The sequence below is a fragment of the Lactuca virosa genome, chromosome 5 (genome assembly GCF_052849685.1).
Source record: "Lactuca virosa cultivar CGN04683 chromosome 5, Lactuca_virosa_CGN04683_v6, whole genome shotgun sequence".
Lineage (NCBI taxonomy): Eukaryota > Viridiplantae > Streptophyta > Magnoliopsida > Asterales > Asteraceae > Lactuca > Lactuca virosa.
The window spans coordinates 272,895,911-272,915,895 of NC_136430.1; the positions used below are offsets into that span (position 1 = coordinate 272,895,911).

The window sequence follows — 19,985 nt, forward strand, 5'->3', positions numbered from 1 at the left end:
AGGCTTCTAAACCCTTGAGTACCTTCCTTTGTGTAATACTTACTGATTATACTACTTGAAAACATAAAGAAATCAAGATCAAAAGGTGTTTACGGCCAAGGCAGTCTCCTTGGGTCGTAAACCCTAATTAAGGGTGTAAATGAACCCTAAACCTCTTACTAAGCCTTGGAACTAAGTCTAGAACACCTCAAGGAAGAACCTAGGACTTTAAAACACAAAATGGTACAAGATACTATGAGTTTACGGCCGTAAACTCATAGCGTCGTAAACCCTAGGCCGTAAACTCATATAAGACTTACCATGTTGGCCATAAACTCATTAGAATGGCCATACACCCTTAGTATGCAATCATATGTGATTGTGGTACTTAAAACCTAGAGTTTCCTAGTCTAATAGGGTGTTACCTTTCATGAATAGTTGTTTATTCACTAATTATAAACATATATGTGTCATTATATGTTCAATAGGATCCGTGTGTGCTCAAGTCTTCACTTGACACTTATCATCCTACACCAATCTTACATTTGAGTAACTTACAACAGGTGAGTTCATACCCCCACATTTTCATAGTTTTTACTGTTTTAAGGGGGGCGGGATACAAGTATAACACAAAGATATTGTGTTATAACAAATGATTTCAAATGGAATACAGTTATCAAAACAAATGGTTTCAAACATCTTATCAAATCAAGTGGTTTTAAGTGGTTATTTCAAAAAGACATCAAGTTACCAAAATGGATTTCCAAATATGAAACTTCTTTTAAATGTTTTATAAACTTATATTTTTCCCCAAAAATCATACTAGTATACACATATTTATATAAATAAGGTTTAAAATACTTAGGACTGACAACACACTTCGGTTCCTTTTCCTTGTTTGGATGTGGGATTATAAATGAACCCTAAACCTCTTACTAAGCCTTGGAACTATGTCTAGAACACCTCAAGGAAGAACCTAGGACTTTAAAACACAAAATGGTACAAGATACTATGAGTTTACGGCCGTAAACTCATAGGGCCGTAAACCCTAGGCCGTAAACTCATATAAGACTTACCATGTTGGCCATAAACTCATTAGAATGGCCATACACCCTTGGTATGCAATCATATGTGATTGTAGTACTTAAAACCTAGAGTTTCCTAGTCTAATAGGGTGGTACCTTTCATGAATAGTTGTTTATTCACTAATTATAAACATATATATGTGTCATTATATGTTCAATAGGATCCGTGTGTGCTCAAGTCTTCACTTGACACTTATCATCCTACACCAATCTTACATTTGAGTAACTTACAACAGGTGAGTTCATACCCCCACATTTTCATAGTTTTTACTGTTTTAAGGGGGGGGGGAATACAAGTATAACATAAAGATATTGTCTTATAACACATAATTTCAAATGGAATACAGTTATCAAAACAAATGGTTTCAAACATCTTATCAAATCAAGTGGTTTTAAGTGGTTATTTCAAAAAGACATCAAGTTACCAAAATGGATTTCCAAATATAAAACTTCTTTTAAATGTTTTATAAACTTATATTTTTCCCCAAAAATCATACTAGTATACATATATTTATATAAATAAGGTTTAAAAGACTTAGGACTGACAACACACTTCGGTTCCTTTTCCTTGTTTGGATGTGGGATTACAAGTGTATGTTGTTTGTCCAAGTGTCATTTAACTTTTAGTTATATATATTTATATATGTATACAAGTATAAAAGTTTATTCAATTAGATTTAATTACCTTTTGTACATGTTGAGCCAAGGATCCCATACATGAATACTCGTTATCAATTCAGAAAGTACATATAAATTATAATAGGTATAATTTATGATACACAGAACATTAATTCACGAAACTAGCATAGTAGAGTACATTGTTTTACAAAAACAAAGGTTTAATTCAAAACTATTCAAGTGTATTCATTCATTCAAATACATGTTAATAATACTAATTCAAGGATATACTATCAATCATTCATTTCAGAATGATTGGAATTTCATAACTGTTATACATGTAACGTTATACGCTTTTATGAGTCAAAGAGTACAGTTAGTTTAATTCATTTTAAACGATACAGTAAAGTCCTGATATTATAACTAGAGTCTCCAGCAGGGGATCAAAACAATGTGTGTATAGATCTATATTGGGATTAACAACCCCCGCACTTGGACTGCTAGCTACAGTCAGGCATACACGCCTGTGAGTGACAATTGTTATCATCAACTTTCAACGCATACATAGTGTTGGGTCAGGCCATCTAGTTAGTATGGTTATAATAACTCATTAAAAAGGTATTAACAATACGTTAGTGTATAGTTACCTAAACTTAAGTACATTTTCAAAGTACTAGTTTACAAGATACAGTTTACAAGATACAGTTACACAATACAATTTACACGATACAATTTACAAGATGCAGAACATTGGTTTACAAACAGAACAGTTTTATACATATACAACTACTTTTCATATACAACAGAAAATATAGGATTTTCTAGAAACAATTTACATATTCAAGAAACAAAAAACACTCTTACAAAACATAAATACTTATGCACTCACTCAACTTTATGTTGATACTCTCTTTTCAAATTACTTGTATTCTCAGGGAACCCGTAGACAGGTACACCCGAGCTTTTGAAGATGGACCAGTTTATGTTTTGTCTTTATCTTTTGTACAACTTTTGGGTTTCAGTATACAAAGTGAAACACATGTAATTATTTATACTTTTTAATACAATGGTTGTTTGTACGATGATTACTATATTACATGTATTGTGATACTACAAATGAAGTCCTCCACCCCCGGACGTTTCCGCCGTCTGGTTTGGGAGTGTGACACCTATGGTTTGTAATAAATGGGATCTTAAACATTTTCTTGGATTGGCTAATACCCACATGATATATAGAACTCAGTTCCTAACAACTTGTTTTTGAACTAACATAAATGATTGTGTTCATCTTCTTTCGTTTATGTTTTTTAATAAAACTAACATAAAGAAGCATAAACAAATGAACGACAAATAAAAATAAGTGAACATATATTAACATAAACAAACATATAAAAAGTAAAAAAATAAACGAATGAAAATAGGCGTAAACATCGTAATCAATAATGATAAAACTTGATCACCAACACTTTGATATGTTGATCATACTTAGTGGTGCTACATTAGTTATGCTACTCCTGCTGTCACAGATCCAACACTAACACTGTGCGAAATCATGCGTTTCTTTTTCCTAACACTGTGCGAAATCATGTGTCTTATGCTATTGATCTTAACTTTCAAATTAACGGTGTGTGCGATATTAGTTATGCTACTCCTGCTGTCACAGATCCATGTAAGTTTCTTTTTCTATTGGAATATTTTCTAAAGAACTGCTCTCGTACATTAAATATCGGGTGATAGGTGTACCAAATTGAAACTGATTTTGTGTTGTTTTTATGTAGCTTTCGGCACATGTGTCTACCCGTAAGTGATGAAAAATTCGTAATCAAACGACACGTTGAAGGGAAGATCGTATTTTTTCAAATTCTTGAACGCAGAAAAGAATGTATAAAACAATCTAATAAGTGGAAATAAAATGTTCTTTTAGTCTTTACTTGTTGTTTGATATATTATATTGTGTGTATGCGAAGAACATCATATACCATTTTAAGAAAGTAACGTTTTTCTTCATTTTCAAAATATACGTACTCGTTTGATTTCTTTTGAGTTTAAGTGAAATGTTTTATTGTTGGTTAAATATGATTTGATGGATTTTGAAAATAAATTTGAAAAAAGACTGAAATTAAGGTTATGATGTTATCCTTTTTTGGATTAAACATCGATAATATGGTTTTTTGTAAGACTTTTGTAAAGTTTATTTGCTTCCATTAATTTGCAATGATGTGTATACTACTCAAATGATTTTTGAGTTTGAGGCGACCTTCAAATAGTTTGGAGGGTTATTCATGAAAATTAACATTTTTTATTGATACACACACACGAGAGAGAGAGAGAGAGAGAGAGAGAGAGAGAGAGAGAGAGAGAGAGAGAGAGAGAGCGCTTAACACCTGTGGAACTTCTGTGAAAAACCAAAGAAGGATGTTACCCAAATTTCATTTACCTTGTTAGATCAAGTAATTAGAGCCACTTTTGAAGAACACAAATTCACATGTCCATTAAATTATACTCATGAAGTTTATTTTGAAGCTAGTGTATAAAAGATGCCTAAAATATTGCCAGTGCACTGCAATTTACGTTATATGTGATGAACACATAGTAGGTTCCGTGTGGGCCATCTAGATGGTGAGAATTTTTGTTAATTATGTATCTATTTGATATAGATTTGAGATGAAGAGGAATACTAATAGTTGAGAGGTGGAATTCGTAAGAAAGGTCCATGGTTACCGGGTTCAAACGATCACTTAAGAGATGAAAAAAAGCTCAAATCTCTGTTAAACCTCCATGCATGTGACAATTACATAAGAAAGGTCCATGGTTATAGGGTTTAAACGATCACTTAAGAGATTAGAAAAAAGCTCAAATCTCTGTTAAACCTCCATGCATGTGACAATTACATAATTTTTAGTACGGATAAATAATGTTTTAGCATAGTTTTTTTGTTTTATGTGCTCTCAACATTCACTTACACACAGATGCACACACAGAGAAATACATACATGCAAATACCACATATTTTTTCAATTATTGTTGCATTAAAATTTTAATTTATTCTTATCATGACATAAGTAAGTTACTAATTCATGCACTTAACCCAAGAATAAGTTTATGGTCCAATTTTTTCCAATTGTCTGGGTGGGACAATAAGTCGCAATATTTGTAGTATGACACTGATTTTGGCTCGACTATTTGTCTAATGCACTAATTACATGCCCTATGGTTTGTAATAAATGGGATCTTAAACATTTTCTTGGATTGGCTAATACCCACATCATTTCATTATATACTTATAAAGAAAGCATTTTTCCTTTCACCACATTCATTTGAAACTCTCATTCTTTTTTTCCTTTCACCACATTCATTTGAAACTCCCATGACTTTTCAATTTCTTTATAATAATAATAATAATTTGGTAAATTAGGTTAAATAAATATCAAACCTAAAGTGTAACCATATATAAACTAAATTTCAATATTAAAATAATATCTTTACTTCTACTTATAAAATTATGTTTTTTAACTTTAAACATATTATACTTAATTTATTAGTTTTAATATATTCTTGGATGTAAACCATTATCATTTTAAAGGTATAATTTTTGAACAATTTGTATAAAATAGTTAAACTATTAATTAAAATATAACATTACATGGTCAACTTAAATATAAGTTTTAGTTTAACTTAAACAACCCAAAGAATATTTTATAAATAGTTAAAAGTGATAAATTATAGTGTCTTTCTAATAATGATTATCAGATGGATAATAAGCTTAAATAAATATCAAACCTAAAGTGTAATCATAAATAGACTAAATTTCTATTTTAACATAAAATCTTTACTTCTATATTGAAAGTTATGTCTTTAAATTTTAACATATTATACTTAATTTATTAGATTTAAAATGGTGTTGTATGTAAACCATTATCAGTTTAAAGCTACAACTTTTGAACAGTTTGGACAAAATACTTAAATTGTTAATTTAAATATAACATTACAGTGTCAACTTAAATATAAATTTTAGTTCCACTAAAAAAAGCAAAGAATATTTTGTAAATAGTTAAAAGTGAGAAATTTTAGTGATAAATGGAAAAACTAAATTGTAATATCAATTTAACTAAAATATTTCCTAAAGATAGTTTTATAATCGTTAAAACTTTTCGAATAAGTAGCTTAAAATAACTTACAATAACAATAGTTAAAAATAAATCTATATAAATGATTATATTGTTACCTTTAAAATTAAGAAATAATGTTTGGTGTTTAAATAATTATAATGATAGAAATTAAAACATTAAGCAACTAAATTTTAAAAAATTAGTTAACAATAACAACAACTATAAATAATATTAAACCATATATAATATTTAATTTTATTAATGTGTAACTCGCGGGTAGAAGTTATTCAAACGATTAAGATTATGACGCTATAATAGATGTATATATTATCATATAATTCAAAATAATCAATATATTATATCAATTTAGTATACGAATTATTATATTAAATTTAACAACAACGTTAGTGTTATATTTAAAATGAATATTTGTAAAGACTTCACCTATATAGATGTTTCTGCGCATTACAATGTCAACTCAAATATAAATTTTTGTTCTATTTAAAAAACCAAAGAATATTTTATAAATAGTTAAAAGTGATAAATGCCAAAAAAGTAAATTGTAATCTCAATTTAACTAAAATATTTCAAAAATATTTTTTTTATAATCGTTAAAAGTTTCCAAATAAGTAACTTATAATAACTTATAATAACTTATAATAACAATAGTTAAAAATAACTCTATAAAAATGATTATATGGTTAGCTTTAAAATAAAAAAACAATGTTTGATGTTTTAAATAATTATAATGATAGAAATTAAAACATTAAGAAAAATAAATTTTAAAAAATTAATTAACAATAACAACAACTATAAATAACATTAAATCATATATTATATTTAATTTTATTCATGTGTAACTCGCGGGTACAAATCATTCAAACGATTGGGATTATGAAGTTATAATAGATATATATTATCATATAATTCAAAATAATCAATATATTATATCAATTTAGTATACAAATTAGTATATCAAATTTAACAACAATGTTAATGTTATATTTAAAAAAAACATATATTTGTAAATACTTCAATTATATAGGTGTTTCTGCGCAACGCGCGGCCATTCGCCTAGTGACATATATAAGTCGGTTCCTAACAACTTGTTTTTGAACTAACATAAATGATTGTGTTCATCTTCTTTCGTTTATGTTTTTTAATCAAAGTAACATAAAGAAGCATAAACAAATGAACGACAAATAAAAATAAGTGAACATATATGAACATAAACAAACATATAAAACGTAAACAAATAAACGAATGAAAATAGGCGTAAACATCGTAATCAATAATGATAAAACTTGATCACGAACACTTTGATATGTTGATCATACTTAGTGGTGCTACATTTGATATTTTTACCAAATCCACAAGATATAAAACCTAACCAAATTTTAACAACTCGACGTCAACAACGGTCATGGTCATGTTCATGGTCATTGTCCGAGTTTTTAGTCCGTGCATAACTTAGAAGTAATTATGATATATATATATATATATATATATATATATATATATATATATATATATATATATGTGTGTGTGTGTACATGTAATTAATAATGTATAACTTACGTAGTAATTACAAAATCTACATAATTAATTCCAAAGTTGAACTCTTTGATTTTTAAGATGATAAACGGTTACGAATCAGAAACATTATAAATTTCAATGAACATTCCCAACATATTTCATAAACCATTCTAAAAGAGCAACATATTTTATAAAATCATGGCAAGACTTACATTCTCACTGTGCTTCATTGGCTTTTTCTTGTGCCTCGTTATGTGCACCAATTCCGTGCAAGTAAGAGATATATATATATATATATATATATATATATATATATAAACTTATTATTATTGTACTAACAACTTAAAAAGTATTTTAGATTGGAAAATATTATGAAAATATTTTATGGAATTATGATGTTTTTGTTTTTGTTATTTTGATAATGGATAGGGGAAAACTTGGTGTGTAGCTCAAAGCCAGGCTACCGAACTGAAGTTGCAACAAGTTCTTGACTATCTTTGTTGACAACTCGACTGCAAGGAGATTCAACCTGGAGGATCATGCTTTAACCCTAACACTGTGCGAAATCATGCGTCTTATGTTATTGATCTTAACTTTCAAATTAACGGTGTATGCGATATTAGTTATGCTACTCCTGCTGTCACAGATCCATGTAAGTTTCTTTTTCTATTGGAATATTTTCTAAATAACTGCTCTCGCACATTAAATATCGGGTCATAGGTGTACCAAATTGAAACTAATTTTGTGTTGTTTTTATGTAGCTTTCGGCACATGTGTCTACCCGTAAGTGATGAAAAAGTCGTAATCAAACGACACGTTGAAGGGAAGATCGTATTTTTTCAAATTCTTGAACGCTGAAAAGAATGTATAAAACAATCTAATAAGTGGAAATAAAATGTTCTTTTAGTCTTTACTTGTTGTTTGATATATTATATTGTGTGTATGCGAAGAACATCATATACCATTTTAAGAAAGTAACGTTTTTCTTCATTTTCAAAATATACGTACTCGTTTGATTTCTTTTGAGTTTAAGTGAACTGTTTTATTGTTGGTTAAATATGATTTGATGGATTTTGAAAATAAATTGGAAAAAAGACTGAAATTAAGGTTATGATGTTATCCTTTTTTGGATTAAACATCGATAATATGATTTTTTGTAAGACTTCTGTAAAGTTTATTTGCTTCCATTAATTTGCAATGATGTGTATACTACTCAAATGATTCTTGAGTTTGAGGCGACCTTCAAATAGTTTGGAGGGTTATTCATGAAAATTAACATTTTCTATGGATACACACACGAGAGAGAGAGAGAGAGAGAGAGAGAGAGAGAGAGAGAGAGAGAGAGAGAGAGAGAGAGAGAGAGAGCTTAACACCAGTGGAACTTCTGTGAAAAACCAAAGAAGGATGTTACCCAATTTTCATTTACCTTGTTGGATCAAGTAATTAGAGCCACTTTTGAAGAACACAAATTCACATGTCCATTAAATTATACTGATGAAGTTTATTTAAAGCTAGTGTATAAAAGATGCCTAAAATATTGCCAGTGCACTGCAATTTACGTTATATGTGATGAACATATAGTAGGTTCCGTGTGGGCCATCTAGATGGTGAGAATTTTGGTTAATTATGTATCTATTTGATATAGATTTGAGACGAAGAGGAATACTAATAGTTGAGAGGTGGAATTCGTAAGAAAGGTCCATGGTTACCGGGTTCAAACGATCACTTAAGAGATCAGAAAAAAGCTCAAATATCTGTTAAACCTCCATGCATGTGACAATTACATAAGAAAGGTCCATGGTTACAGGGTTTAAACGGTCACTTAAGAGATTAGAAAAAAGCTCAAATCTCTGTTAAACCTCCATGCATGTGACAATTACATAATTTTTAGTACGGATAAATAATGTTTTAGCATTGTTTTTTTGTTTTATGTGCTCTCAACATGCACACAGAGAAATACATACATGCAAATACCACATATTTTTTCAATTATTGCAACATTAAAATTTTAGTTTATTCTTATTATGACATAAGTAAGTTACTAATTCTTGCACTTAACCAAAGAATAAGTTTATGGTCCAATTTGTTCCAATTGTCTGGGTGGGACAATAAGTCGCAATATTTGTAGTATGACACTGATTTTGGCTCAACTATTGGTCTAATGCACTAATGACATGCCCTATGGTTTGTAATAAATGGGATCTTAAACATTTTCTTGGATTGGCTAATACCCACATGACATATATAAGTCGGCTCCTAACAACTTATTTGTGAACTAACATAAATGATTGTGTTCATCTTCTTTCGTTTATGTTTTTTAATCAAACTAACATAAAGAAGCATAAACAAATGAACGACAAATAAAAATAAGTGAACATATATGAACATAAACAAACATATAAAACGTACACAAATAAACGAATGAAAATAGGCGTAAACATCGTAATCGATAATGATAAAACTTGATCACCAACACTTTGATATTTTGATCATACTTAGTGGTGCTACATTTGATATTTTTACCAAATCCACAAGATATAAAACCTAAGCTAATTTTAAAAACTCGACGTCAACAACGGTCATGGTCATGGCCCTGGTTATTGTCCGAGTTATTGGTCCGTGCATAACTTAGAAGTAATTATGAAATATATATATATATATATATATATATATATATATATATATATATATATGTGTGTGTGTGTGTGTGTGTGTACATGTAATTAATCATGTATAACTTACGTAGTAATTACAAAATATACATAATTAATTCCAAATTTGAACTCTTTGATTTGTAAGAACATAAACGGTTACGAATCAGAAACATTATAAATTTCAATGAACATTCCCGGCATATTTCATAAACCATTATAAAAGAGCAACATATTTTAAAAAATCATGGCAAGACTTACATTCTCACTGTGCTTCATTGGCTTTTTCTTGTGCCTCATTATGTGCACCAATTCCGTGCGAGTAAGATATATATAAAAAAACTCATTATTATTGTACTAACAACTTAAAAAGTATTTTAGATTGGAAAATATTATGAAAATATTTTATGGAATTATGATGTTTTTGTTTTTTTTTGTTTTGATAATGGATAGGGGAAAACGTGGTGTGTAGCTCAAAGCCAGGCTACCGAACCGAAGTTGCAACAAGTTCTTGACTATCTTTATGGACAACTCGACTGCAAGGAGATTCAACCTGGAGGATCATGCTTTAACCATAACACTGTGCGAAATCATGCGTCTTATGCTATTGATCTTAACTTTCAAATTAACGGTGTATGCGATATTAGTTATGCTACTCCTGCTGTCACAGATCCATGTAAGTTTCTTTTTCTATTGAAATATTTTCTAAAGAACTGCTCTCGCACTTTAATATCGGGTGATAGGTGTACCAAATTGAAACTAATTTTGTGTTGTTTTTATGTAGCTTTCGGCATATGTGTCTACCCGTAAGTGATGAAAAAGTCGTAATCAAACGACACGTTGAAGGGAAGATCGTATTTTTTCAAATTCTTGAACGCTGAAAAGAATGTATAAAACAATCTAATAAGTGGAAATAAAATGTTCTTTTAGTCTTCACTTGTTGTTTGATATATTATATTGTGTGTATGCTAAGAACATCATATACCATTTTAAGAAATTAACGTTTTTCTTCATTTTCAAAATATACGTACTCGTTTGATTTCTTTTGAAGTTTAAGTGAAATGTTTTATTGTTGGTTAAATATTATTAGATGGATTTTGAAAATAAATTGGAAAAAAAGACTGAAATTAAGGTTATGATGTTATCCTTTTTTGGATTAAACATCGATAATATGGTTTTTTGTAAGACTTCTGTAAAGTTTATTTGGTTCCCTTAATTTGCAATGATGTGTATACTACTCAAATGATTCTTGAGTTTGAGGCGACCTTCAAATAGTTTGGAGGGTTATTCATGAAAATTAACATTTTCTCTTGATACACACACGAACACACGAGAGAGAGAGAGAGAGAGAGAGAGAGAGAGAGAGAGAGATAGCTTAAAACCTGTGGAACTTTTGTGAAAAACCAAAGAAGGATGTTACCCAAATTTCATTTACCTTGTTGGATCAAGTAATTAGAGCCACTTTTGAAGAACACAAATTCACATGTCCATTAAGTTATACTGATGAAGTTTATTTAAAGCTAGTGTATAAAAGATGCCTAAAATATTGCCAGTGCACTGCAATATACGTTATATGTGATGAAAATATAGTAGGTTCCATGTGGGCCATCTGGATGGTGGGGATTTTGGTTAATTATGTATCTATTTGATATAGATTTGAGACGCAGAGGAATACTAATAGTTGAGAGGTGGAATTCGTAAGAAAGGTCCATGGTTACCGGGTTCAAACGATCACTTAAGAGATCAGAAAAAAGCTCAAATATCTGTTAAACCTCCATGCATGTGACAATTACATAAGAAAGGTCCATGGTTACAGGGTTTAAACGATCACTTAAGAGATTAGAAAAAATCTCAATTCTCTGTTAAACCTCCATGCATGTGACAATTACATAATTTTTAGTACGGATAAATAATGCTTTAACATAGTTTTTTTGTTTTATGTGCTCTTAACATTCACTTACACACAGATGCACACAGAGAAATACATACATGCAAATACCACATATTTTTTCAATTATTGCAGCATTAAAATTTTAATTTATTCTTATTATGACATAAGTAAGTTACTAATTCTTTCACTTAACCCAAGAATAAGTTTATGGTCCAATTTGTTGCAATTGTCTGGGTGGGACAATAAGTCGCAATATTTGTAGTATGACACTGATTTTGGCTCGACTATTGGTCTAATGCACTAATGACATGCCCTATGGTTTGTAATAAATGGGATATTAAACATTTTCTTGGATTGGCTAATACCCACATGACATATATAAGTCGGTTCCTAACAACTTGTTTTTGAACTAACATAAATGATTGTGTTCATCTTCTTTCGTTTATGTGTTTTAATCAAACTAACATAAAGAAGCATAAACAAATGAACGACAAATAAAAATAAGTGAACACATATGAACATAAACAAACATATAAAAAGTAAACAAATAAACGAATGAAAATAGGCGTAAACATCGTAATCAATAATGATAAAACTTGATCACCAACACTTTGATATGTTGATCATACTTAGTGGTGCTACATTTGATATTTTTACCAAATCCACAAGATATAAAACCTAAGCTAATTTTAAAAACTCGACGTCAACACCGGTCATAGTCATAGTCATAGTCATAGTCATAGTCATAGTCATAGTCATAGTCATAGTCATAGTCATAGTCATAGTCATAGTCATTGTCATAGTCATAGTCATAGTCATAGTCATAGTCATAGTCATAGTCATAGTCATGGCCCTGGTTATTGTCCGAGTTATTGGTCCGCGCATAACTTAGAAGTAATTATGAAATATATATATATATATATATATATATATATATATATATATATCATACTATACTATATTATAAAGGAAACATTTTTTCTTTCACCACATTCATTTGAAACTCCCATGTATTTTTCCTTTCACCACATTCATTTGAAACTCCCATGACTTTTCAATTTCTTTCTAATAATAATTATAAGTTGATTAATAAGGTTAAATAAATATCAAACCTAAAGTGTAATCACATATAAACTAAATTTCAATATTAAAATAATATATTTACTTCTACTTATTAATTGTTTTTTTTAACTTTAACATATTATACTTAATTTATTAGTTTTAATATATTGTTGGATGTAAACCATTATCATTTTAAAGATATAATTTTGGAACAATTTATATAAAATACTTAAATTATTAATTTGAATATAACATTACAGGGTCAACTTAAATATAAATTTTAGTTTAATTTAAACAACCCAAATAATATTTTGTAAATAGTTAAATTATTATTTGTAGTGGTTTTCAAATAATGATTATAAGTCAGTTAACAAGGTTAAATAAATATCAAACCTAAAGTGTAATCATAAATATACTAAATTTCAATTTTAAAATAATATATTTACTATTACTTATAAAGTATTGTCTTTAACTTTTAACATATTATACTTAATTTATTATATTTAATATGTTGTTGTATCTAAACTATTATCAGTTTAAAGCTACAAGTTTTGAACAGTTTGGACAAAATACTTAAATTGTTATTTTAAATATAACATTACAATGTCAACTTAAATATAAATTTCAGTTCCACTTAAAAAACCAATGAATATTTTGTAAATAGTTAAAATTGATAATTTTTAGTGATAAATGCAATAACTAAATTGTAATCTCAATTTAACTAAAATATTTCCTAACGATATTTTTATAATCGTTAAAAGTTTTCAAATAAGTAGCTTAAAACAACTTACAATGACAATAGTTAAAAATAACTCGATATAAATGATTATATTGTTACCTTTAAAATCAAAAAACAATGTTTGATGTTTTAAATAATTATAATGATAAAAATTAAAACATTAAGCAAATAAAAAATTAATTAACAATAACAACAACTATAAATAACATTAAACCATATATTATATTTAATTTAATTCATGTATAACTCGCGGATAGAAGTTATTCAAACGATTGAGATTATGCAGTTATAATAGATGTATATATTATCATATAATTCAAAATAATCAATACATTATATCAATTTAGTATACGAAATATTATATCAAATTTAACAACAACATTATTGCTATTTTTAAAAAACATATATTTGTAAAGACTTCAACTATATAGGTGTTTATGCGCAACGCGCGGACATTCGCCTAGTATACTTATAAAGAAAGCATTTTTCCTTTAACCACATTCATTTGAAACTCCCATGACTTTTCAATTTCTCTTTAATAATGATTATAACTTGGTTAATAAGGTTAAATAAATATCTAACCTAAAGTGTTATCATATATAAACTAAATTTCATTATTAAAATAATATCTTTACTTTTACTTATAAAGTTATGTCTTTAAGTTTTAACATATTATACTTAATTTATTAGTTTTAAAATGTTGTTATATGTAAACCATTATCATTTTAAACCTATAATTTTTAAATAGTTTGGATAAAATACTCCAATTGTTAATTTAAATATAATATTATAGGGTCAACTTAAATATAAATTTTACTTCAACTTAAACCACAAAAAGAATATTTTGTAAATAGTTAAAGGTGATAAACTGTAGTATCTTTCTATTAATGATTATAAGTTGGTTAATAAGGTTAAATAAATATCAAACCTAAAATGTAATCATAAATAAACTAAATTTCAGTTTTAAAATAATATTTTTACTTCTACTTATCAAGTTATGTCTTTAACTTTTAATATATTATACTTAATTTAATAGATTTAATATGTTGTTGTATGTAAACCATTATGAGTTTAAAACTACAACTTTTGAACAGTTTGAATAAAATACTTAAATTGTTAATTTAAATATAACATTACATGGTCAACTTAAATATAAATTTTAGTTCCACTTAATAAACCCAAAAAATATTTTGTGAATAGTTAAAAGTGATAAATTGTAGTGCTAAATACAAAAACTAAATTTTAATCTCAATTTAACTAAAATATTTCTTAAAGATATTTTTGTAATCATTAAAAGTTTTCAAATAAATAGCTTACAATACCAATCGTTAAAAATAACACTATATAAATGATTATATTGTTACTTTTGAAAAACTAAAAACAATGTTTGATGTTTTAAATAATTATAATGATAGAAATTAAAACGTTAAGCTAATAAATTTAAAAAATTTAATTAACAATAACAACAACTATAAATAACATTAAACCATATATTATTTTTTATTTTCATTCATGAGTAACCCGCAGGTAGAGGTCATTCAAACGATGTTATTCAAAATAATCATTATATTATATCAGCTTCGTATACGAATTATTATATCAAATTTAACAGCAACGTTATTGTTATATTTAAGAAAATATATATTTCTAAATATTTCAACTATATAGGTGTTTGTACGCAACGCGCGGGCATTCGCCTAGTATATACATATATGTGTGTGTGTGTGTGCCTGTGTGTGTACATGTAAATAATCATGTATAACTTACGTAGTAATTACGAAATATACATAATTAATTCCAAAGTTGAACTCTTTGATTTCTAAGAACATAAACGGTTACGAATCAGAAACATTATAAATTTCAATGAACATTCCCAACATATTTCATAAACCATTCTAAAAAAGCAACATATTTTATAAAATCATGGCAAGACTTACATTCTCACAATGCTTCATTGGATTTTTCTTGTGCCTCATTATGTGCACCAATTCCGTGCAAGTAAGATATATATATATATATATATATATATATATATATATATATATATATATATATATATATATATATATATATATATATATATATAAACTCATTATTATTGTACTAACAACTTAAAAAGTATTTTAGATTGGAAAATATTATGAAAATATTTTATGGAATTATGATGTTTTTGTTTTTTTTTTGTTTTGATAATGGATAGGGGAAAACGTGGTGTGTAGCTCAAAGCGAGGCTACCGAACCGAAGTTGCAACAAGTTCTTGACTATCTTTATGGACAACTCGACTGCAAGGAGATTCAACCTGGAGGATCATGCTTTAACCCTAACACCGTGCGAAATCATGCGTCTTATGCTATTGATCTTAACTTTCAAATTAACGGTGTATGCGATATTAGTTATGCTACTCCTGCTGTCACAGATCCATGTAAGTTTCTTTTTCTATTGGAATATTTTCTAAAGAACTGCTATCGCACATCAAATATCGGGTGATAGGTGTACCAAATTGAAACTAATTTTGTGTTGTTTTTATGTAGCTTTCGGCACACGTGTCTACCCGTAAGTGATGAAAAAGTCGTAATCGAACGACACGTTGAAGGGAAGATCATATTTTTTCAAATTCTTGAACGCTGAAAAGAATGTATAAAACAATCTAATAAGTGGAAATAAAATGTTCTTTTAGTCTTTACTTGTTGTTTGATATATTATATTGTGTGTATGCTAAGAACATCATATACCATTTTAAGAAAGTAACGTTTTTCTTCATTTTCAAAATATACGTACTCGTTTGATTTCTTTTGAGTTTAAGTGAAATGTTTTATTGTTGGTTAAATATGATCGGATGGATTTTGAAAATAAATTGGAAAAAAGACTGAAATTAAGGTTATGATGTTATCCTTTTTTGGATTAAACATCGATAATATGGTTTTTGTAAGACTTCCGTAAAGTTTATTTGCTTCCATTAATTTGCAATGATGTGTATACTACTCAAATGATTCTTGAGTTTGAGGCGACCTTCAAATAGTTTGGAGGGTTATTCATGAAAATTAACATTTTCTCTTGATATATATAAGAAAGGTACTGTATCCTTTAAATATTACAAACTAAATAACCTAACCCGAAAATGTTATGTTTTTTAGAATTTTGAACTTGTTTTAGTTGTCATCGATATATAAGACATGAAATAATTTGGAGCCTAATTTTTCACTAAACTAATTTTTGAACTCTCTCAAAAACGTTCACTTCGAAAAAATATGTTTAGTAATCTTCAAATCAAGAAAAAAAATATAAATCGTCTACTCTCTCATCTTTTAATTATATTACACAGTTTCCGATCTTTTTAATCCCTAAATAAAGTCCATCTATGGAAAACATATCGTATTGTTCGTTTATCTAGAAAATCAGTGTAGGTAATCATTTTCACTATAAGAATTTCCTCTAAAAATGTTCAAAACTTATAAGCATGTTTCACAATCATGTGTTCAAAAAATTTTCTAAGCATTATGATGTTTGAAAGTAAGGACTTTATATTATCATTTTTTTATATTGGATTTGAAAAGCTATTACCATCAATTGATCGGTTACATCAAGTTTTGAAGCTAAATACATTTATTTACTAGTTTATAACCCGTGAGAACCACGGTTATAAAATTAATTAAACTTTCAAAGTAAAAACTTAAAATTATTAATCAATTATTTCAAATAAATTGTTTTAAATAAATTAGTAGTTAAATGATATTTTTTAATTATATAAAATTATAATCGTTAATTTAAATAAATACATGAAATTATATCACCTTATAATATATATTAATTTTATTTTATTTTTTATTCTAATGTTATTAATTTAATGTAATTAGATTGTAAATTTGAAATTTGTAATTTGAAATGAAGAATCAATTATCATTTATTAATTTAATATAATTAGAGTGGGAAATTTAAAATTTAAAATTTAAAATTTAAAATGGAGAATTAATAGGTTGACATGTGGCATATAATATTAATGAGGATTTCTAATATTGTGACACTTGTCAATAGGAGAATAAACTTATTAATTTATTAGAATAGGAAGATTAGTATTAACATTTTCATGTCCATTTAGTCGGTTACAAACATAAAGTAGTTAAATGCTAAATAGGTTTCACTTGGGAAGTCATATAAAAGGCGAAATAAAATGAAAGAGTAAAAGTATTCACACAAACATAACATGTTTCTATCGTTACAAGAATATTGAAGTTGAAAATTTTCCATGACATTAGATATCTTTCATTGTGCTTTCTTAGTTTCCTTATTTGGTTGTTCTACTTATGTAGAAGTAAGGTACCAATAATTCTTGTACATTATGTATTAATTACTTGTAAATTCAAGATTTTAACGTTTCTTTAAACTACATTTTTGTTGTGATTGTACCAGGGAATCAAGGTGTATGCCCCAAACATGTGTGCTAGAAGCACGACTAGTCTAATTAATGAACGATGTACTTTTGCAAATTTATCTTCATCCTATCATATTGGGAGGGTTGTATTATGTACCAAATACATTACGCAATCATGCAACATATGTTATTCATCTTAACTTTAATTTCAATGGTGAATGTGATATGAGTTTCACCACTCCGGACGTTACTACTATAGTTTTTGCATTAATGTTCGTATTTTTTTTGTCGACAAGAAACGTGAAATAACAGGTTATTTGCACTCTAACATATATAAATGATGGATTTTGGATTTCATTAACGAATATAACACATTAAGTTTTCTACTTTATGCTGATTTTTAATCGTGTGTCTACCAATGAAAATGGGCATCTCAATATATCTGTGAAGATAATGGAAATAATCTATGTCTAACTTTCATTGTTTAAACAATGTTAAAGAGAAAAGTTTGATGAATGAAGAAGCGCTTTTTTGCAGCTATATCGTATGCATTTAATTATCTTTTTATTTGGAACAAATATAAATTTAGAGACATAATACCCAATCAAAAATAACTTAAAACTTTAACAACCATAAGGTAACACAAATTACATATTAATCTATGGTAGAATTGATAAGACCAATTAAATTTAATATTATTAAAAAATCAAAAAACTTAAATCAATGAAATTAAAGAGTCCATTTGAATAAAACGAAATATAGAATAAGTTATTTTTTGTCTAGAAATAGAAAGCTTCTTCATTAAAATAACCAAGTTTTTATTTACAAAGCTTGAAACTTTTATTTATATATTAAGGTATCATTTGAAAGGTGTAATTAAACCTCTTTACTATTATCATTTTACATTAGTAAATTAAATTAATTTTAGAAGTAAAGAAATGTAGACAAGATTATCTTTTCTTTGTTTTATTTCATTCTCATTGGCTGATCACATTTATTATTATAGTATATTTATTATTATATAAATAATGAGCGTGCACACAGGCGTATTTATGTGTGTGTGTGTGTGCGTGTGTGTGTGTGTATATATATATATATATATATATATATATATAACTTTATCTTTATTCCTTAATTTACATATTTGGTCAAAGGCTGAATTTTAAGAGGTACAAGCCTTTAATGCAATATTTACAATCACTTTATGCATTAAAAAATATTGAATCTTATCCGGTCAATATTTATGAAAAAGTCATAAGATAATAAGATTTTGAATGCGTCAAAATTTGACCAAGTATTCATCATATCCAATTGAATCTGTCTAATATCAAATCTTATCCTGTCAATATTTATGAAAAAGTCATAAGAAGATAAGATTTTGAATGTGTCAAAGTTTGACCGAGTATTCATCATATCCGATTAAAGCGGTCTAATATTGAATCTTATCCGGTCAATATTTATGAAAAAGTCATAAGATGATAAGATTTTGAATGCGTCAAAGTTTGACCAAGTATTCATCATATCCAATTGAATCGGTCTAATATTGAATCTTATCCGGTCAATATTTATGAAAAAGTCATAAGATGATAAGATTTTGAATCCGTCAAAGTTTGACTAAGTATTCATAATATCCAATTGAATCGGTCTAATATTGAATCTTATCCGGTTAATATTTATGAAAAAGTCATAAGATGATAAGATTTTGAATGCGTCAAAGTTTGACCAAGTATTCATCATATCCAATTGAATCGTTTTAATACCATGTACACGTTATAAAGCATTTCCACTCTCTCTCTCTCTCTCTCTCTCTCTCTCACCTTCTCTCAACCACCCGTCTTCAAAAACCCTAAAATACGCTCCCCGATACTCATCCTCCACTACCACCACTCACCTCCAATGTCATAGAATTGCGTAACCACCACCATGATCTACACCCCAATAATCA

General features: G+C 27.7%; 1 long non-coding RNA gene across 1 annotated transcript; it reads left to right on the forward strand.

The window, feature by feature from the left end:
* Positions 1–10,199: 10,199 nt before the first annotated feature.
* On the forward strand, positions 10,200–10,826 carry LOC145114836 (uncharacterized). Its single transcript, XR_013711256.1, has 3 exons — positions 10,200–10,300; positions 10,432–10,654; positions 10,763–10,826. It is a non-coding gene; the product is annotated as an uncharacterized LOC145114836 (long non-coding RNA).
* The last annotated feature ends 9,159 nt before the right edge of the window (positions 10,827–19,985 follow it).